General features: G+C 40.7%; 1 protein-coding gene across 5 annotated transcripts in view; it reads left to right on the forward strand.

Annotated features, from left to right (window-relative positions):
• MAPK6 (mitogen-activated protein kinase 6) overlaps nt 1-21,913 on the forward strand; it is a 44,615-nt gene that overhangs the window by 8,054 nt on the left and 14,648 nt on the right. The window contains exons 1-2 of one of the 5 annotated variants that reach the window (XM_082446314.1): nt 2,327-2,493; nt 8,536-8,580. The exons of 1 other annotated variant lie outside the window; for it this stretch is intronic. The gene's annotated coding sequence lies outside the window, so the exon portion shown is untranslated. Of the gene's footprint in view, nt 1-2,326; nt 2,494-3,211; nt 3,361-8,535; nt 8,581-21,913 lie in introns of those variants that run through there. 3 more of the 5 variants (XM_082446312.1, XM_082446313.1, XM_082446315.1) reach the window with 3 other exon arrangements.

The raw sequence follows: 21,913 nt of genomic DNA on the forward strand, positions 1-21,913 counted from the left end.
TGCTCAGGACGCACTAATCTCAAGCTGCCTTATGGTGTACTTTACCTGTTCCTTTCCTTCATTCTTCCACTACAACGGTGGCTTTCAAACTCTTTTTAACAATAACATAGCTCATAGCAATAATGAGCAATAAATAGTGCCATTGTAATCCAACTGGCACATTTATAGATACCTTATAGTTCAACAATTTTAAGAAGTACTTCCTCCACTTTAATATCTCTGAGATCAGGATGTAGCAATAGGGTACCATTATTTTGATAGTTTTTGCTTTCTTCATAGTACATAAAATAATGGTCTGTCATAATTGATGACATTTTAGATTTGTTTGAATATGATACATAACCAAAACAAAAGTTTCACAAAACAGTGTTTACCCTTTGTTATAGGCTATGGTCTCTAGTTTGGGTTTTTTTTTCTCTATTTCATTAAGAAAAAAATGCAGACCATAATCCACCAAAATGATTTCACTGTGTATGGCAGTTTGAAAAACTACTGAGAACTTAGACTATTTACAGCCGCACAATAGGATTAAGAACGAAAACCGACTACCTCAACATGACTTTACAATCCTAACACCTGCATAAACATGACTTCAATTCCAAGAAATTCTTGCCCGAAAAAATGAAGTTGCAAGTAACTTTATTGCAGTTTCAAGAACTTCCTCAAAGTCCATTTAACTCAACAACAGACTACAACCGACCTAGCCTTCATCAGGGTAAACAGTCCCTCCTCAACGAAATTACTCTTGGGTTTATCAAACCATTGTTGACTTTTCTAGGTTTGCTTCAAAACTCTCCCCCTCCCTGTGTCTACTAATCCTAAAAGATTACATAACAAATTTAGTCCCATCTCAATCATGCTTTCATTGAAAGACCTGTCTTAAATTAATCCTGACCCTCTGAAACCATCCCACTCTTGACCTCCCTCTTTGAGATGCTATTAAGACTGTCAACACAGTGGTTTCGCTTACCTCCTGTAAGGAATACATTTGGCTTTGCTCGATCAACAGGTTATTTTGGTGGTCTCTGACGGAAGTTAGGAGCTGACACATTATAACCTCCTTGAGGGAAGGCACAGTTCTTATCCTCTACCCCCTCCTCCTAGTGATCAAACATTGATGGATGGGGGAGGAAAGGTGTCTTAGGAATCTCAGGGGAGCCTAGAGCAGGGGCAGCAGGGATGTACAATGGTCACAGGGAAGGAGCTCTTGTTGCAGAAAGGCTGCAGCCAGAAATAAGAAATCCTGTGGTTAGGTCAACCTTCCCCTTTCTCTTGGTTTTATCTACTCACTGTGCCCTCCACACCTGGTATTCAGATGGTATTGTTTTAAATATAAAAAATATAAAACATTCAAACTCCATCCCAACCACTTAATTTCAAGCCACTCTGTTACCTTTGAAGTGGTCTTTGCCTCGTGCTTGAAGCTTGAGGATGCACATAATAATGGATAAAGGGCTGCCAAACGTTTGGTTCTCATCAGGAATGGTGAATAAGTCATTGAAAAAATATGTTGACCTGCGTCTCTAATTTCATAAATACCTACATACAATTCACATAAACACTAGAAGGCTTCTTGGATTCAGTAAGCCATGATGGATAAAATAAGCTTGCTTTTCGTCCAAGTGGGCCCAAGAAGGCACCAATCTAGGTTTCCCACTTATCTCACAGTACATTCCTGCTCAAATTCTACACTTCCCTCAAACTGGCCTAGTCCCAGTTCCTGCAACAAGCCAGGTGCTCTCCTCTTCCCTGTCTTTGCTCATTCTGTTCCCTCCGCAGGCACAGCCATCCCCTCACCTCCTCTGGTTTCAGGGGCTCCTTCTCATTTAGCTGAAAGGTCACCAGTGGCAACCTCATTTAGAAGCCTTCCTTAGCACTTGACCTTTAACGCGTTTGTCTTGTTCGATGGCTGCTGCTTTCTAGCCCATGTATCTTCAGGTCCAGCCTCCTAGTTCCTCGGAGGCGGGGACAAAGGCCTATTCCTCTAGGTTGTCCAGTACCTTGCACGTAGTAGGTGCGCAGTAAACACTCACAAAGAGTTTGGTCACTTCGCCCTCTAATGCTGGGGCACGTAGAGCGAAGACGGCCCGTCTGTTTACCTCCGCGCCAGCAGCCCGGCCTGGCCCAGTCCAGCCCACCCCACCCCACCCCACGCGAGACGCCTGACGAGCCCGCGTGCCTCGCCTGCAGCCCCTGCGCCGCGCAGAGCCCAGGCACGGATGTTGGAAATTCCGGCGCCTGCCGGCGCGCGGGGCTGGACTGGGGCAGGGGCGGGGGAACCCGTGGAGTGAGCCTGTGACGTGAGGGGGCGTGGCTCCGGGAAAACCCGCCCCCTCTTCCTCGCCCTCTCTCGCGGGTCGGGGTTACATGGCGGCGACTGCGGCAAAGCGAGAGCCTCGGAGACGCTGCTGCCGCCAGCACAGCCGGAGACCTGAGCCGACACTGGGGGCTGTCCGTGGGCCCCGCACTCCCTCGATGAGTCGGAGAAGTCCCGTGAGTATGTGTGTGTACGTGTGCAGGGCGCGCCGGCGGGGCTGCTCGGGAGGGCGCCGCGGCGGGCCCGGCGGCGGCGGCGGAGCCGGCTCCCTCCATTGTGTGTGACCCTCCGGCTGCAGCCGCTCAACAAAGGCGCTTTTGTTCCGTCTCCCGCCCGCCCCCGGCCCGCCCGCCGGCTCCCTAGCTCGGGCCTGGCCGGCGCGGCCCCTCGCGGGCCGGCGGGCGGCGGGCCGGGGTCCCCGCGTGGGGCCGGCAGAGCGACCGGCGCGCCCCTCCCACCCGGCACGCCCCTCGCCGGCCGCGGTTCCGGGCCCGGCCGCGGCTGCCCGCCTCAGGGCCCCGCTTTCCGGCTGCCGCACCGCCGCCCGCGCCCGGGTCCGCGGGTTCGAAGCCCGGCCCAGCTCCGCCGGCGGGCCCGGGGCGGCGGCCGGGAGGGGCGGCCCGCCCCGGGAGCGTGAGGTGGCGCGGAGTCTCGCCTTCCTGGCACGCTGCCTTTCGAAACGCTCCCGCGTCTCCTCCCCCATCCCACTCGGGTGACTCGGCCTCAGCTGACTCCGGCCGGGCAAAGTCTCCAGTACACTCGGCAAATTGCGTAGCGCGCCGCTCACCCGGCTCGGCTCAGAGCCCTGTAGTCCTCTGCCCGAGTTGAGTGTGGCCGTAAAGGAGGTACAGGAAAAGTCGTCTGAATCGGAATTCCTAATTTCCTCCTCCTCTACTACAGCCTTGCCTGAGCTGCGTTCGGGACGTGGAGCGGTGGTAGTCCATGAAGGTCCCCAAATGAAAACTTGTTTTGTCAGTTCACTGAAAAGGGGCCTCCTCGCTCCGCTGTGCATTTTTCCCTGACTTGGTGAGGTGCGTTGAAAAGTAAGGGCGTTTTGGCCACCTTTTGTTCCTTGGCTTAGTAAGACGGGTTCAGGTGTTATGTGGAAGCGCCCCGAAGCAGGATATTTTTGATTCCTTTCCTGTTTTATTTTTTCCTTTGCTCGCTCATTGGAAAAGGTCCAGTAAAGGGAAACTGGTGAGGTGGAATTAGAAGTCTACTGCATTTGCAGCAAAATTCATGTTCTTTCTTTCCTTCAATGCTAAAAATGCTCCCCAAAGTCAGTCTGAGTGTTAACTTTTTTACAGGTACAAGATGGTTTGTCAAGGGAAACAAAAATTAACAGGGGACAAAATGGAGCGAAAACAGCTTCAGAGTAGTTTTCTGATTGTTTGATTTGTCTAGCCGTGTCATTTTTTAAAGTTCTGATTGGACACATTCTCTCTAACGTTGGGAAACTGAGATGGTCTGACTAGAAGAATGAGTAGTCTGAGCTAGAAGAATGAAGGGACCAAACAGGACTGGGCCCTGAAAAGGAACTGCCTCTAGAGTTTCTTCTTAGCAGTGTCAGATATTTATGTTTGAAATATAATTTCTAATTGGGTGGCGGAGACTTTACACTTCTTTAACGGGTAGTTGTTCAAACATGTTTACAAAGGGCTTGCTATGTGCCAAGGAACGTGGAGTCCTTTTATATATATGTGTTACTTAATAAGAATTGCCTTGTGAAACTTGGTAAAATTGCTTATTGGTGTCCTAATTTCAGTAATTGCAGTCATCTAGGAAATATGCCAGATTTGAGGAGGATACGTTTTAATCACCTAGGTATTACTGTTCAGAAAAAAAACTCTGGGAAATGAAGAATTATTTAGAAAAACCATTATATATCACCATATTTTGCAGTTCAGTTATTTGCAAAAGAGGATTAAAAGTGTTTGCTACTTTCTGTGATTAAGAAAGAATCCAGAAAAGATTGAAGATCAGTTAATTTTGCAATAGGAAAAGCACATGTTCTAATGACAAATGTTAGTACTAAAAGTGTTGCAGCATTTTGCATAAGTTCATTTAAGCATCGTGAGAATTCATAACTGACAAAATAGTAAGGTTTGCTGACTCAGGGTACATTGCTGAAGGGGATGGGGTCGAGTAGGAGGAAGCTTAGAAGTGCTGCAAGTTTTGAGTTGGGTGATGACTCATCCTGCCCACGGACTGCTACGTGGCCTTTTTTTTACACACTGTATTTTTTTAAATGATAGGCTAAAATGCTCCTGTACACATTATAATTGTCTCTCTCATAGAGGAGCCACAGTTTCTGTAAAAATGTAATGGCTTCTTAAATTGCGTTTTAAAAGGATTATCATATATCCTGCAGGTGGAATTTTGTAATATTTGTTGAGAGGAAAGGTAAAATTAATTGCTGGTCAGTTGCTGCAATTAAATATTTGATACTAACAGTTCTTTGGTTATTATTGAGAGAGATTTCTTATGGATTATTTACAAAGGACAGATAATACTTTTATGGTGTGGATAGAAATTAACCTTTTGTTTTCATTGGTAATGTAAAAGTTATGTTTATAATATCTAGAAATTATTATAGTTTAAATAAATGTTGTAAAAGCACAGCAGTAAAGCTCTTAATATGAACATTTCACTCTGATGGAATTATATTTAGTGCTTTCTTCTGATCTACGTGAATTTGCTGTTTTAATAAAGACAACTTAGAATAGGTATTGTTATAAGCACTATTTTTTCATCAGTCTTTTTCTAAGATAAGCTGAATGTACAGCTCCAAATTTAGGACTTACATTGAAATTTGGTGATAAAATATTTTGACTATTGTAGAAAGCCATTGTTTAGCAGGTTGGCTTAAAGTAAGATTGAGGGGAAAAAAAAGATTGAGATAGCAGTTTGTTTTAAAAGTGAGAAAAAACTCCCCACTCCCAAGTTTTTCTTTGTATATATGATTTATCTTCTCAGTGATTTATTTGAAGGGTTTTGTGGGCAGTAAAGTGTATTAATGAGAATCAAATCTTTGGAGAGATTTTGGAAGAACGTTGTATGATTTATATAGGGGAACTTTAGTAAAGTTTAATTCAAACTTTAAACTGTATTTCCTACTAAAGGAAATCTAAAAATACAAATTTTAAAGTATTATAGATTTTCAAAGCAGCCTGTCATTTAGAGGTTGAACATGTATTTCCAGTGTGTGTGTGTTTTGAGAATATAGGTAATTACCTGTCATGCTTCATTCAGAATTTATAAACAAACTGGGTGTGTTAGCCTATCTCCTTTCTATGAGGTATTGCCTTATGAAACTATGAGCCTCACCACTGCTATCCAGTTCCTTGTTTGCATTGCCTACTCTATGGCCCGTGTTAAAAAAGAAGATGCCTCGAAAGTAAATTCTTTGTAGCATTGTTGGCTTCCCACTGTCAGCTCCTTCAGCCTGTTTTGTGGGCTGTTACATTACTCCACTGCCTTCTAGGGGTATGGGGATTTTGGTCGGTTTTATTGCTCAGAACCCTGACTGAGACTTGATAAAAACAGTAATGTAATTGCAGTTACTTTTTTTTCTTCGGAGTTGCTTGTTATGTGGAGGTGATGCATTTAGAAAGGTTTGTCTTATATACATGTCAGCCTTTTAAATCCATTTCTGAAAAGTGGTACCGAGATTGTCTGTAGCAAATCACATTTTCCCATTGATATTCATTTAAATTTGATAATTTTTTATGGGGGAAAGATGGTGTCACAAAAATTGTTTGTTAGAAACCTAGCGTTTACTTCAGGGAAGAGACTGCCTCTTCAAGAGTATGAGAAATCTGTGTGCATTTAATTCTATACCACCATAAAACTATAAAATGTTAGTTTTTACGGAGGGGTCATGGGTATTATCTTCCCCCAGGTACATCATTTGACAGCTAAAGAAACTGAGGCCCAGAGAAATCTAAGACCTTGTTACTCACAGGGTGATTTCTGGACAAGCAGTATTAGCAGCACCTGGGAATTTGTTGGAAGTGCAGAATCTCGACCCCATCTCAAGACTTACTGTGTTAGAACCTGCAGTTTAACTAGATTCTCAGGTGATTCAAATGCACATTCATTTCTGGAAGCACTGCTAAGTGACCATACATAAGTTGCTCAGCTGGTTAGTGACTGATGTGGAAAACTCAGGTCTTCTGAGTTGTTCTTTCCATTGGCCCACCTGAAAAAAAGTCAAAAGGAAGATTGAGGATCTAATGACTGTCCAATAGAACTTTCTGTGATGATAGAAATGTTTTATTCTGTGCTGTCCAATGAGATAACCACTAGCCACATGTGACTGTTGAGCATTTGACAGGTGGCTAGTGCACCTGAGGAACTGAATATTTAATTATATGTAATTTTAATTAATTTATACTTAAATAGCTGCATGAAGTTAGTGGCTACCATATTGGACAGCACAGATTTAGATGATCTTTGCCCACACTAAATTTAAAATAGTCTAAGCTGTAATTTAATAACTGATTAGGCTTTTAACGTATAATTTTTTTCTAACAAGTTTTTTTGAAGGAAAAAAATTTAATCTTTCTCCTTGATTCTTGAGAAAAGTATTAGGTACTTATTAAATAGATATGTTATAAAAGCAATTGATAACTTATGAAAAATATGCAATTTATTTTAAAACTATGATATGTATGAATTTATGGCATGGTGAGTGTGATCCTAAGATGTACAGTTTGATAAGTTTTGACAAATGTGTCGAGTTGAGAGTTCATATAACATTAAAATGTAAAATATTTTTATCACCCCTAAAAAAAAAATAACCGATTAGGCTTAATTTAATAATTTCCCTCTTCATTTTCAAATTGGAGAGATGGTAGGTTTCTAACTACCTGCTTCTCTAATATGCCCAGATATTATTTTAGTAGTTATTATAAAACAATGCCAATTTTCTGATTGATACTCCTGTGTTCAGTAATGTAGACACTCAAAGTTGCAAGTATATGCATTTTCCCATTTGTCTCAATAAAGATATTTTCACTTGGATTTAAAAATATTAAAAATAACCTGTTAAGTAAATGTTCCTTAATTATCTTGCAGATAACATTGAGGGGGCAGTTTTGCCTCTGGCCTAGTACCTCCAGTCTTTTTTCCACTTGTTGATAAGCTGCCAGATTGATCTGCCATTTGTTATGTTATTTCCAGGCATAGAAACATTGAGTGGTTCTTTACCTCCCACCTTATGCAGTGGTAAGATTCTAACCCTAGAGTAAGTCAGAGTGGCCTGTGTCCAGATCTTGACATTTACTATATGTGCGATTTCAGTGAACTTGATTTACCTCTCGGAGCAAAAGTGTTCTTATTTGTAAAATGAGACTTAACAAGGTGTTGGTTCTGAGTAACAGAAGTAGTTCGTTTTAGAAAGTGCCTGTCACTTAATAGATAGTAAATTTGAATTACCTTCCCTTCCCCTTGTGCTTAGCTTTTTATAGCCTTCTGTATTTAGTCTTATGTTTAAGATTCCAACCAAACTTAAGGGATATTCTGATTTTAAGTCGTGTTGGTTCCCACCGATTACATGGCTTCATGCCTTGCTTCATTCATGTTATATCCCTTGTACATTCCTCTACTTGTGCTCTAGATTCCTTCTCTTGACTTCTTAAGGGCTCATTTCTTGCCTGCATCATGAATTTTGCCCTTTCTGTTGGGCCATCTTTATTGGTATACAAATGTGCTCTAGAGCTATGCTGTCCGATATAGCCACTAGCCACATGTGGCTATTTAAACAAAAATTAATTTAAAAAAATTCAGTTCCTTAGTCATGCTAGCTACATTTCAGTCGCTTGGTAGCCATGTGTAGCTATTGACTTCTGTATTGGACAGTGCAGATATAGAATAGAAGTCTGTTATAAACCCTCTCCTGATTCCACATTCTTCTCATTACTACTGCCTCATTTCTCTGATCCTCTTTCAAGCAGATTTTCAAGAACTGTCTTTGTGTGCTCTCTCCACTTTCATTTGCTCTTCAACTCCAGGCTGGTTTCTATCACCATCTCACCACTGAAAGTACTCTAGTCAAGGTTACCAGTGATATCCGTTTACCAATTTTATCTTAAAGGATCTTGCAGCAGCATTCAGTATTATTGACCACAGTTTTCTGCCCGCTTCTCTTAGTTTATGGGACGCATATTCCTGTTTTCCTCCTACCTCACACTTTGTAATACTTTTTTTTTGTACAGGTTTCTCTCTCCTCTCCTGCCTCTAAGTATTGGCATATCCCAGAGGTTAGTCCTGGACTTTTTTCCCCCCTTCTCTTGATTCTTTCCATAGGAGGTCTCATTCAATTTAGTTTTTTAAATACTATCTATATGTGAATAATTCTCAAGTGTATGTTTCTGGTTTAGACTTCTCACCTAAATAGACTTAATATGTCCAAAATAGACCTCTTTCTCCCATATTGTTCTCCAAGTCTTCCCCATCTCAGTAATTGTCACCTAGGAGTTATCCTTAAAACCTGTTTTTCCCTTTATCCACCATATCTAATCCATCGTCAAGTTTTCTTGGTCTCCAAAATATCATTTGGATTTGTCTCCTGTTTTACATCTTCATTTCTACCAGCCTATCTCAGTCGCCATCATCTTATGTGGCCTACTGAAATAGCTTTTAACTGGTCTCTGCTTTCACTTGACCATCTTCTTCAGTGCATTCTCCTCCCGGTAACCAGAATCATCTTTTAAAAATGGAGATGAAACCATGCCAGTTGTCTGCTTAAAATCCTTCAGTAGCTTTCTTAGTTATAAAATTCAGAATCCTGCCTCATGTGTTTGCCATCAGTCCCTGCTCCCTTTGCTCAGGACGCTGTCACATCTTTTCTTTTCCTCCAAAATACCAAGTTATGTCCTGCTCTAGGTTGTATTTGCTTTTTCCTCTGTTTGGAACAGTCTTTTCCCATCTCTTAGCAACACTGGTTCTGTCTTACTATTCAGGCTTCAGTTCCTTAGATGGCCATTTCCAAGCCACCCAGTCATAGCACTTGGCCAAATCTGAAGTTAGGTTTACTTGTTAGTCTTTCCTCATTAGAATGTAAAGTGTTTGGAAGCAGAAGAACCTTAACTGTCTTATTCTCCACTGTACCAGGAAACAGTGCTTGACACGTGCCAAGTGCTCAGTAAATTTTTGTGCACTGTATAAAATGTTTGTTTGACTCCCTTAAACTTCTAAAGGGAAAAAGTACATTAAAGATTGCATTGTAGTCATTGTAACATGTGATTCTGAACTGGGTTTATTTAGCTCTCAAGTACATTATTGGTACAATTGTAAAAACTTAAATGGGATCTGAGTACTAGATAGTAGTGCTATGCCAGTGTTAATTTCCTGACTTTGATGACTATATTTTGGTTATGCAGAAGAATGTTCTGTCTATAAGAAATATACTCTACTATTAAAGGGTTGGGAGGGAATGTGTAGTGTACTTGTCAGTAAATTACATTATTATTTGAGAGACGGTCATGGGCTTTGCTTTTGAAACCTGAGGTTCAAATTCTGACTCTCACTGATATGTGATTTTTAATGCATTATTTAAATTCTCTAAAGATCTTAGGACCCATTTTGCAGTGTTGTTAGGAGGATTTAGTGTAAGAGTAGTATGCTTCACACATACTATGTTCTTAAGCTTGCTATTGTTTATTCTATTCTTTTAAAATTCAACTATTAAAAAATTCTCATGTTCAGTGCTATGACTTCCTTTATAATACAAATGTTTTTCATTAATTGCTTTTATAAAAGCTGATAATGTAGGATAAATATGTACCAGATAATGTTATTTATATTGTCAACTTAGAACTTTTGAGCTGTACTCCATAATGTAGTTTTTAAAATTCTCTCCCTCTCTTTTTTTTTTTTTTTAATTTTTGGCCACACCACGTGGCATGTGGAATCTTAGTCCCTGACCAGGGATCGAACCGGTTCCCCCTGCGTTGGGAGTGCGGAGTCTTAACCACTGGACTGCCAGGGAAGTCCTTAAATTCTTAAAAACTATATATTTTTTAAGTAGAAAGTAGAGCCCCTCAAAATTATTTCAATTAAAATATTTGGGAAAAAATAATAAAATATGTGTATTTATCTTGAGTAACATGGTTAATTTCTATCTTCTTTGGAAGTGTCAGTGAATCTGTGGTATGTATATATGTATGTATGTACGTATGTGTGTATGTATTTATGGCCATGCCGTGTGGCACCTGGGATCTTAGTTCCCAGGCCAGGGATTGAACCCATGCCCCCTGCAGTGGAAGCTCCGAGTGTTAACCACCCAACCGCCAGGGAAGTCCCGAATCTGTGGTATTTAAATGTTAATGTATTAGTTTGTATTATTATTGATGTAAAAGTACACAACTGCTTGGCAAAATAAATCATTACTTATAATTGTTGATTTACTTAGTTTTCTTTTTCCTTCCCTTTACTCCCCATTGATGGGCATGTTAGTAAGTATACATAATGACCAAAAAGGGAGAAGGTGTTTAAAGATGACCCATGAGCCTTTTATTATTTATCGCAGTCTGTTTTGAATAATATAAACTACTTCACTAACACTGCAAACCTTACGATTGCATGATTCAGTTTACCCCCTTCTAGCCCATTGTAGTCATTGTAACATGTGATTCTGAACTGGGTTTATTTAGCTCTCAAGTACATTATTGGTACAATTGTAAAAACTTAAATGGGATCTGGGTACTAGATAGTAGTACTCTTATGTTTTACTTCTACATGTGCTATAACCGCCACAGTACATTATTATTTTTGCTCTAAACAATCAATAGTCTCTTAAAGACATTTAAACATGTGTTCTGTTTTGTTTTTAAGGCTTTTTGTGTTTTCCAATTATTTACCCTTTCTGGGGATTTTGTTCCTTTCTGCAGATCTGGGGTTCCATTTGGTGTCATTTTCCTTCACCGTAACCAACTTCTTTTAGCATTTCTTGTAGTGAAAGTCTGTTGGAGACAAGTTCTTTTCCCTTTTGTCTCTTTGAAATGTTTTTATTTCATCATTTTTGAAGTATGTTTTCCTAGATGTAGAATTCTGGGTTGATAGTTTCTTTTGGAACTTGAAAGGTGGTGTTCTGTTGTCTTCTGACTTTCATTGTTTCTAATGATAAATCAGCCATTGTTTCTATTGTTTTTCCCTAGTATATACTTTTTCTCTTTTCCATAGTTGCTCTTAAGAGTTGCTCTTCCACCCTTCCCACCCCCCAGTTTTCAATAGTTTATGATGTGCTTAAGTATGGGTTTCTTTGTATTTATCCTGCTTGCTGTTCATTGAGCTTCCAGGTTTGTGAGTTGATGTCTTTTATCAGTTTTGGAAAGTTTTTGTCCATTTTCTCATCACATACTTCTGCCCTGTCAGCTTTCTGAACCTTGGGGCTCTCTACTTTTCAGCCTAGCTGCCAGCTCTTTGGATTGCTTGGACATTTTCTTCTCTTTTCAGTAGCACCTCAGGTTTTCTTTAACTCATGTTTTTGCCCATTTTCTTATGAAGAATATCTGCCTTACATTCAGAGTGACTTGGAGCGGTTTATCTCATATTCCTGTCTTGGCCTCCACCTTAAAAGGGCATCTGTCTTGTACACAGTGGAGACCTATATGCTTCATGAGATTTTCTCTCAGCTTTCCGGCCTTGGCTTCAGACTTGTGCACTTAGCGAGGACCCGTGGGGAAGAATTGGCAGGTGGGGCTTGTAACTGGGCTTCCTCTGAATTCTAATCTGTTACCTGAATCCACATTCAGCCAGTAAAATTTGTTTATAAATTTGGCTGGTTTCTTCTTAGTCCTGTTAGTGGAAAATTTCTTGTTTTCTTGCCACTTTGCCAGGAATGAGAATAGCCATGGTCTCTTGTCTTATGAAGAGCTTGACATTTTCTGGAACTTAATTTATTTAGAGTTCTTTACATCCTTAACTTTCTGGTGTTTTTTAAAAATTTATTTGTTTATTTTTGGCTGCATTGGGTCTTTGTTGCTGTGCCCGAGCTTTCTCTAATTGTGGTGAGCGGGGGCTTCTCATTGTGGTGGCTCCTCTTGTTGAGGAGCATGGGCTCTAGGTGCACAGGCTCCAGTAGTTGTGGCACGTGGGCTCAGTAGTTGTGGCTCAAGGACTTGAGAGCACAGGCTCAGTAGTTGTGGCGCACAGGCTTAGTTGCTCCGCAGCATGTGGGATCTTCCCGGACCAGGGCTCGAACCTGTGTCCCCTGCATTGGCAGGTGGATTCTTAACCACTGCGCCACCAGGGAAGTCCCCTTATGTTTAAAAACAAAACAAAACAAAAAAACTACAATTTTGTAGCTTATTCAGCTTATCATTGTTTATAGGGTGAGAGTAATGGTGTCTTGCAACTTTCTGCATTCTAATCAGGAGTGGAAATCCTAACCCTTTCACTAAACTTAAAACATTTTGGAGCTGGAAGAGACCATAGAAATCACGTAGTTTAGCTCCATCATTTTCCTGATGAGGAACTAAGATGTAGAAATCTGAGATGCTTTGATTACAAAGCTAATTTAGCCACAGATCCTGGACTAGACTTCAGATCTCTTCATGTTTCTTTGGTTTTTTTTTTTTTTTTTTTAGTATGGGGTTAGTGAAATCAGACAGGAATTTTTCAGCAGTGCCAAACCATAGTGTGAATCTGAAAGGAAACTTAACACTATTTTTTATTTTGCAAGCTTTGTTCAGGTCCGGAGAAAATGAGAAACAAAGGAAGAGAGATATTCCAGAAAAGTTGTATGCCATTCTGAATCATTTTTTAAAAATTGGGGAGGGCTTTCCTGGTGGCACAGTGGTTAAGAATCCTCCTGCCAATTCAGGGGACATGGGTTCAAGCCCTGGTCTGGGAAGATCCCACGTGCCACGGAGCAACTAAGCCTGTGTGCCACAACTACTGAGCCCACGTGCTATAACTACTGAAGCCCGCGTGCCTAGAGTCCATGCTCTGCAACAAGAGAAGCCACTGCAATAAGCCTGCGCACCGCAACCAAGAGTAGCCCCTGCTTGCCACAACTAGAGAAAGTCCACGCACAGCAACAAAGACCCAACACAGCCAAAAATAAATAAATAAAATAAATAAAATTTAAAAAAAAGGATATCCCTTAAAAAAAAAAAAATGTTGGGGACTCTCTAACCAAGCACATGGTTGTCTCCATTTGATGAGGGTCCAGAAATGTTTTGTGTGGACTTGCACAATGTGGCCTTCTTCAGACCCTCACCAGGGTTAGCTCAAAAGTGACAGCTGTTGTATTTGATGTATAGTTTGGAAAGCTGTGGTGCTAGATGCCATAGACCCTACTAGGATGGAGTAAAGAACAGTAAAATCAGAGTAATGTCAGGGTCTTGCATATCTTCATGATACCTACGTGCTATCATATAGGCTAGTAGGACTTTTTACAGAATCCTACTCATCTGGTTACATAGGATACTATTTCAGTGGCACAGTCCGTCTCCACTACCTCAGCAGAACAAACCAGGAGCTGTAACAAAGCTGAAGTGTTTTTGTTTCTTCAGTCTGAGTGGGTTGAAATCAGTTGCTTTCTTCAGATGTTGGCAGACCTATGTGTTCACCATAGGGTGAGGCTCTTGCGGGAATGCACAGAAAGGAAAGTACCATATTTAGGAGTCATCACTGATGTCCCCACTTGGTAGGTCAGAATGTAATCAGATTTTGAAAAATCAAGGGTAGAGCTTGTCTTCTCCAAAACTTTCTACTACCAAGCAGAATATGTTATTTACATTAATTCATTCAGTAGTTTTTAAGGTGCTTACTAACTACCAGGAACTATGATCAGAAAATGTCAGTAAAGCTACTTAGTCCCAAACCTTTTATTTTAAAATAGAGCTACAACAAAGGGGGAGGGAGTGGTGCCCTAGAAAATGAAGATTATAGGATTTGAAGATTAGAGATTAGATGAGATTGGGGGTGGATGGCCAAAGACAAAGGAAGGAAAATGCTATTAGAAAAGAGAAGAGAAAAGCAGGCCTAGTGGGACAGGGAGGAATGTACTACAATGGAGTCTGTTGATACTGTGATGCTCTAGGAGTGAATATGTGCTCCCTGAGGTTTTTTTTGTTTTGTTTTTTTTACTATTTTGACCCCTTCTGTACCTTAATGCCTAAAAGAATGCCTGGCATTTGGTAAGCACTCAAGGTTTTGTTGAATAAAAATGTAGTGGATGGATGGAAGAATTGAAGCTGTTTTAGTGAAAGCTGTTCAAAACAATCTAGGTTCTCTCTGCTTCTGGGCCATGTTGGGATTGCATTTCCCTACTGCCTTGAAGTAGGTGGGACAATGTGACCTGCTTTGGTCAGTAAAATGTGAGTAGAAGTGAAGTGTATCATTTTTGGACGAAGGTTTAGGCACCAGTGAGATATTCCTTCTTCTTTCCCTCTGGCACATTGAGTGGCAATGATAGAGATGGTAGGTAATTCAAGAGTTTAGATAACAGCTATGTTGGTCTTGTTGCATGAGCTGGACTTAAAAAGTTTAAGTCACTGAGATTTTAGGGTTATAGGTTACTGTAACACTGCATAACCTATCTTGACTACTAAAGAAATTTATATTCATTTTTGTTTGGTTGGAATCCTCAGATTTCCAAAGGTACTTGAAGAAGGAGGCTGCCTACTTGTCTCCTGCTTATATATTTGCCTCAAGTGTTTCCTTACCATTAGTTAGGAGAGGAGTCTTAGAAATGAGGGCGTAGGCAGGAAGAGGATAGGAGTGGGATGAAGGGTTATTACAGTAATTTTAAATTTTCCAGCCATAAATTTGTAGAAGGGATCATGTTTGTTTAATGTTAGGTTTATAGTAATTTCAATCACATTTCCACCATTCTGGGCATCCCACCATAATAAGTGGAAGCAAAAACTACTGAAGTGAAAGACTTATATGGTGCTTTCATAAATCGTAGACTTTTAGAATTGGAAGGGTCTTTAGAGATTCTTTGACTTGTTTATCTGGTCTGTGAAGTTCAAATATTCCAATATAGGTACTTAGAGTAAATTAAATAGCAACTAGAATTGAGCATCAAAGTAAACATAATGATATTTATTTTAAATGGTTGAAGTGTCCCTAATGTTAAAGTGTTATTTAGGCAAAGTTTCAGACAATTTAAGAACAGAAGTTAGGAGTAGAAGAGGAGTTTTTAAAAAACTGGATATTTTATTAGAAGCTATGTAATCATGTTTGAGAGGTTTTTTGTGTAGCTTACAGTAGTTACTGATAGCAGGCAAAGCCTGTTAGTCTTCAGGGCTCAAGTGTTAAGGTCCTCCCTCCCACACCAGCCAGGTTCCTAAGAAGATTCACTGACACTGGTTTGCACTTTGGACCTCCTTTAGGTCTAAATCCTGAGAGGGGTCCCTGGTAACTCTGAGGGCTACCCTACATTAGGAGTGAGGGCTTTGTCAAGAATGCATATAAGCAAGCAGTTAAGCTGTAGCCTTTGGCCTTCTCTGCCCTAGAAACTTAGTATCTTTGATGAGAGCTTGAGAACATGATCTTAGGGAAGGGTGAATTTGCTATAACAACACCTCTCTGTGCCAGGGTTAGGAGACAGTCCTAGGTGAATGTAAGTAGAGCTCAACCTTTCCCTTCTCTCCAAAAGCAGCTGGGTTTTGGCTGAGGAGATGTGAGGCTGGCTGAATGCCAGTTAACTCAAATTACTCACTTGACCCTGGAAAAGAGCTAAATAGGCAAGAGCTGGGGGGGTAGGGGGGTGGGTGGTGGTGGTGGTGGTGGTGTTTAAGTGAGTGAGTATGATCAGGCCAGATGACCCAAGTCAGCATTTAACCTGAGAAGCAGCAGAATAGAAGATGGAAGAGAAAACCAGACAAATAACCTTTATGTTTAAGGCCCTCACCTCAAACTTTGTACTTTCTGAAACTGACCAAGTTGTTCCCGGATAAGAAAGGAAAGAAAATCCAGTTTCTGTAGAATGTGGAGATGGGGCAGAGTGAAGTTATTCTACTGTCTTTTCTTTCTTTTGCATTTTATAACTTTACTTCATACACTTAAGGCTTGACTCAGAGTACCTGCTTTTCTCTTGGTGTGGGGTTAGGCTAACTGACAGAAAGCTGGAGGCAGTTTAGGGAAGAAAGGAGAGCTTGAGGCAACATTTGTGGCTAATGCAGCTTCAGGAAGTTACATGTAAGTGTTGGAAGCTGGTACCCAGCCTGGGCTACATAGAGAGCTTTTACTTCCATGTTATGGTGAATCACTGAAAGAAAACCAAAGAGCCAACTTCATCCTTATAAATCATTCTCTGTACTTCATTTTATTTACCAAATTGTTAAAAACAAAACAACATTGATTCAGCTAATTAAGACTTAACCAGTGACCTCCCTCCAAGCAACACAGTGTCAGCCCTGATGGTAGGAACGGGTAACATTTGGAGGCAGAAATTGCAAAGGTGGTGGGAAGGGTCATTTTTAAGTTACTGTCCTGTCATAGTTTTCCCTTTCCTCCCTTGAAGTGTGTGGAAAGTGCAGAAGGAATATAGAACCGCAGATCTTTCCAGAGTCTAAGCCTTGAACTTTGCTTTTATGAGGTTAAACGTGATAGATGGTGGAGAAAATGGTATAAATGAGACATTTCTAGAGGTTGGTGATGAGGATGGAGAAAGCACTGACAAGTAATCTGCTGATCCAGTTGAGCTGCATGTGCATGCCCATGGAGCTCCCTGATGGATATGAAAAATGGAGGTGATTGGAGAGATCAGGATTTGGAATATAACTGCCATAAGGGTCAAGGCGATAAGGAAGAAGCTGTCTTCATGGTCACTAAGGAGGAGCATGGGAGACCTCTGGCTTTTTAGGGCTTCCAGAGGCATATATCCTGACCTCTCTAATTAGGTCAGATCCCCCAGTGTCTAGGCTCTCATACCATCCTGTACCATCCGGTACCATTTTTCCCTTCTGCATTCTCCTTTTTCATATTGTTAGTTTATTGTTTGTCTCCAACCATACCATAAACTCCATGAGGGCAGGGCCCAAGCCTATGTTTACTTACCATTTTATCCCCAGTGCTTAGTATATTGACAAGTACATAACATATAATTAGCAAATACTTGCTGAATGGAGTGGGACTGAATTGGAAACATTTACTGGATCCACTTTATCATGCAGAGGTATAACATTACCTTCAACTTACTGTTTAAGGTGAGCTTATTCTTCAAGCTCCTGGATAAAAAAGTGCTAAATAAGTAGCTTTTGGTCTAATAGATACTGAAGGACTTCAAAGAGTACTACTCACAGACAGTGACACAACTCACTGGGCAAGCACTATGTAAATAATGGGATATTCTCCTTCACCCCCCCCCCCCAATTTTTTATTGGTACAGTCCTCACTGTCTAGTGGAATTACAGTTTTGTTGATAAATATTACCTTCTTTCTTTACATTGGTCTCATTTCTGTAAAGTCTGCTTAAGGCTTTCAATATAGTCATCATGTGAATCTATAATGAGAACTCTGCAGTTCTCAGCGTAGGTAAAACTCCTACCTTCCCCAAGATGAATCTTTACCCACTCTTTACCCCTGTAAATGCTGACCAGTCATTGAGATTTCTGAAGAGGCATTCTCATCCTTCCACTTGTTTCTGCTCTGTAATGCTTCTTGGTCTCACTGAAATTGAAAGGGGGCAGTTGTGGTTGGAGGTCTTGAGCAGAGATCTCTCTCATAATCTGAGTAAAGATGTCTCTCTCGTAATCTGGCTGCAATTCCTACTGTCGTGCTCTTGGATGATAGTGGTGTTTTTTCTGGGGGGGGGGAGTCCGCGTCGGGTCTTCGTTGCGGCACATGGGATCTTTGTTGAGGCATGCGGGATCTCTTCGTTCCGGCGCTTGGGTTTCTCTCTAGTTGTGGTGCTCAGACTTCTCTCTAATTGTGGTGTGCGGGTTTTCTCTCTCTAGTTGTGGTGCACGGGCTCCAGAGTGCGGGGGCTCTGTAGGTTGCAGCGCGTGGGCTGTCTTGTTGAGGCTCGCACGCTCAATAGTTGTGGCACCACGGGCTTAGTTGCCCCACAGCACGCAGGATCTTAGTTCCCCAACCAGAGATCGAACCCGCGCCCCCTGCATTGGAAGGTGGATTCTTTACCATTGGACTACCAGGGAAGTCCCAGTGGTGTTGTTTTTAGCAAAGCCTTATTTCTGCTTGCCCATGATTGCTGTTATTAGTAAACTAGAAGCTTAAGAGAGTACCTAGAGGTTTTACTGTTCTTATGTCAAGTCTGTTAAACTGACATAAAAATGTACATTTATCAAAAACTTAAAACTTGACTGAGCTTTAAGGAATTGTCTGCGTTGGGCAAGAAGGTAGGTGTGAACAAACATTCTGTTTCACGTGCAGACTAGAAATGTAAATTTCAGAAACACTGGACAGCCTTTGAAAAATACTGATTTTTTTTTTAAATGAACAATTATTTCTTTTATTTTTTTTAAGAATCATTGTTATTTTGTTTATTTATTTATTTATTTAGGCTGCACTGGGTCTTAGTTGTGGCACGCAGGATCTTTCAGTTGCCGCATGCAGACTCTTAGTAGCGGCATGCATGCAGGATCTAGTTCCCTGACCAGGGATTGAATCCCGGCCCCCGGCATTGGGATCGTGGAGTCTTACCCACTGGACCACCGGGGAAGTCCCGACAAATACTGATTTTTTTTCTAAGATATTTGGTAGGGAACGGGAAGAATCAAGATGTATACAAATAGAAAAAATTGGAGTGGGGGGAGGCACACAGTATTAATTAAAGCCCTTTAAAAATCTGAAGTATTTTTTTTATTTAAAAGTTTATTTGTAAACCTTAATTTAACTTTTAAATGTTTTACTACAAATAGACTGATAAGTTACAGAATTTTTAGGAGTCTGCAGAGTCTGTTTGTTTGTGTTTATTTTTTTTTGATTTCTGAGAAGCAGACAAAATACTTGCATACAGAAGAAACCATCTCTGTCATAGTGAAACAAAGAAAGCTATTATGCTATTAACGTCTTTCACAATATTAAGTAGATGTAAGAAACACTCATATTTATTAAAATAACTCAGGGATAGTAAATAATCAGTTTTCATTAAATAAGCTATTGCCATTAGGATCATTTATCTACTTTAGTCCCTGAGTTATTAGTATCATCAGTTTCTCTTTCACCCATTATTTTTGATGTTTGTGGATTTCTCAAAATTGAAGATTTGCTCAGATTGAGGCAAATGCTGTTACCTTATTTTATTTTTCAGAATCTTGTGTTTCCACATGTGAAGTATATAGGAATGTGAACGAAGCAGGCAGAAAATAAAGGCTTCCTCTGTTGTATGAAAGCTTCACCACTGTGAAATAGCTGATGTGTTTGGGTCCTAGCAGTTCTTAGGCCACACCTGAAGGTGATTGTAAGTTGTTACATGTTCAGGTTCAGAATGGACTGCTTTATTTCATACAATGATAAATTTTCTCCTTGCCTTTAAATGATTAGCTCTTTGAACAAAGGACTATTACAGCTGTCCTATTTCCAATCTCTTCAGACCCATTCAGAAAATAGCACTGTATATGCCCCTATACCAGCTTTAAGATCAGAAGTCAGCAACAGGAAACCTGGGCTTCCCTGGTGGCGCAGTGGTTAAGAATCTGCCTGCCAATGCAGGGGGACATGGGTTCGAGCCCTGGTCTGGGAAGATCCCACATGCCGTGGAGCACCTAAGCCAGTGTGCCACAACTACTAAGCCTGCTCTCTAGAGCCCGCGAGCCACAACTACTGAGCCCGTGCACCTAGAGCCCGTGCTCCGCAACAAGAGAAGCCACCGCAATGAGAAGCCCGTGCACCGCCGCAACTAGAGGAATCCTGCACGCAGCAACGAAGACCCAACACAGCCAAAAATAAAAAAATTTTTAAAAAAACAACAGGAAGCCTTTCCATTTAAGGGTTAGTTAGGCTGTATTACATGCTCATAGGCATGTACATGTAAATGAGCTACGACATTGGCCTCCTAGTTGCTTCTGGGACTTGAGACACTCACCTTAGTGGCTTTCTGGTCCTAGCCCCTCTGTCTACAACAGTTTCTCCCACATAGCATCCCTAAGGCATACCCACTTCCCTTACTTCCTCCTTTAGAGCTTTGCTCCAATAACACTTTATCAGAGGCATTTCCTAACTACCCTCCCTGTCCTCTTTCTCTGTTTTATTTTTCCACAACACTTATTGCCATCTAATATCAGTGTTTTACTTTTTTGTCTGCCTGTATTCCCCCACTATAATGTGAGCTCTTCATTTACATACCACCTAACTCTGTAACAGTCTAATAATTTGTCACACTTCAGTTTTCTTTTTAAAGAACTAACACATTAAAGATACAGTTGAAGCGTGCTGTGTAATCCTACCCTGATTCTTATCCCTTCCTTCATTCCTCAAGGTAATCATTATCATGAATTTGTTATTTATCAGTCTTACGTCTTTTATACTTTGCTACATCTGTATGCACCCTAAAAGCATCACTTTGCACTCGATATAACTGGTTTCAGCATGCACATTTCTCTCTGCAGTTTGCTTTTTAAATTTAGTGTGTATTTGGTGATTTCAACCATCTCTATTCATTTTTTTTTTTTAAATTTTATTTACTTATTTATGGCTGTGTTGGGTCTTCGTTTCTGTGCGAGGGCTTTCTCTAATTGCGGCAAGCGGGGGCCACTCCTCATCGCGGTGCGCGGGCCTCTCACTATCGCGGCCTCTCTTGTTGCGGAGCACAGGCTCCAGACGCGCAGGCTCAGTAATTGTGGCTCACGGGCCCAGCTGCTCCGCGGCATGTGGGATCTTCCCAGACCAGGGCTCGAACCCGTGTCCCCTGCATTGGCAGGCGGACTCTCAACCACTGCACCACTAGGGAAGCCCTCTATTCATTTTTTACTATTATATAGTAGTTAACTATATGAGTATAACTCATTTAATCTCTTACTGTTGAAAGTTTAGGCTTTTTTTTGATATTTTGCCATTTCAAAAGAAATGAACATTTGCATGTTCATTTGCAAGCATTTCTCTAGGGACCTGTCCGTGAAGAAAAACTGCCAAGTCATAAGTATGATCCTTATTTTTTGCTTATGCCAAATTGCTCTTTGATGTTTTTACTGATTTAAACTCTCACCAATATTGTATGAAAGTTCCTGTTTTTCCACATTCCTCTCCAGACTTGATATTAACAACTGACTCTTAAAAATGTTTTTCAATCTGAAATGTTATGTTCATGAAGTAATTTGATTTTTCTGATTACCAGTGAAGTTAAACATCATTTCATGGGTTTTATTCATAGGTTTATTCACTGTTTAAGTTCACTCCCATGTTTAAGAACATGCTCGGCAAATTTCTTATTTGTACTGCTACACTTTTGTTCATTAGATATTGTTAGGCAGAGTTAATAAGTAAACATGTTCTTTAATGAACTAACACATTGTAGGCTATTATATATATATTTTTAGAAAAATGTTACTAATGCTTTACCCCTCAGAAATTCTAAAGAATTCTTTAAAAATATTATGAGCCTTCCTTTGCTCATTGACATTTAAGAAATTATACAAGCTAATGACCTAAATAATATAAAGAATCTAGTATGGTGGG

This window comes from Balaenoptera physalus, assembly GCF_965194825.1.
Source record: "Balaenoptera physalus genome assembly, chromosome: 2".
NCBI classification, from domain to species: Eukaryota; Metazoa; Chordata; class Mammalia; order Artiodactyla; family Balaenopteridae; genus Balaenoptera; species Balaenoptera physalus.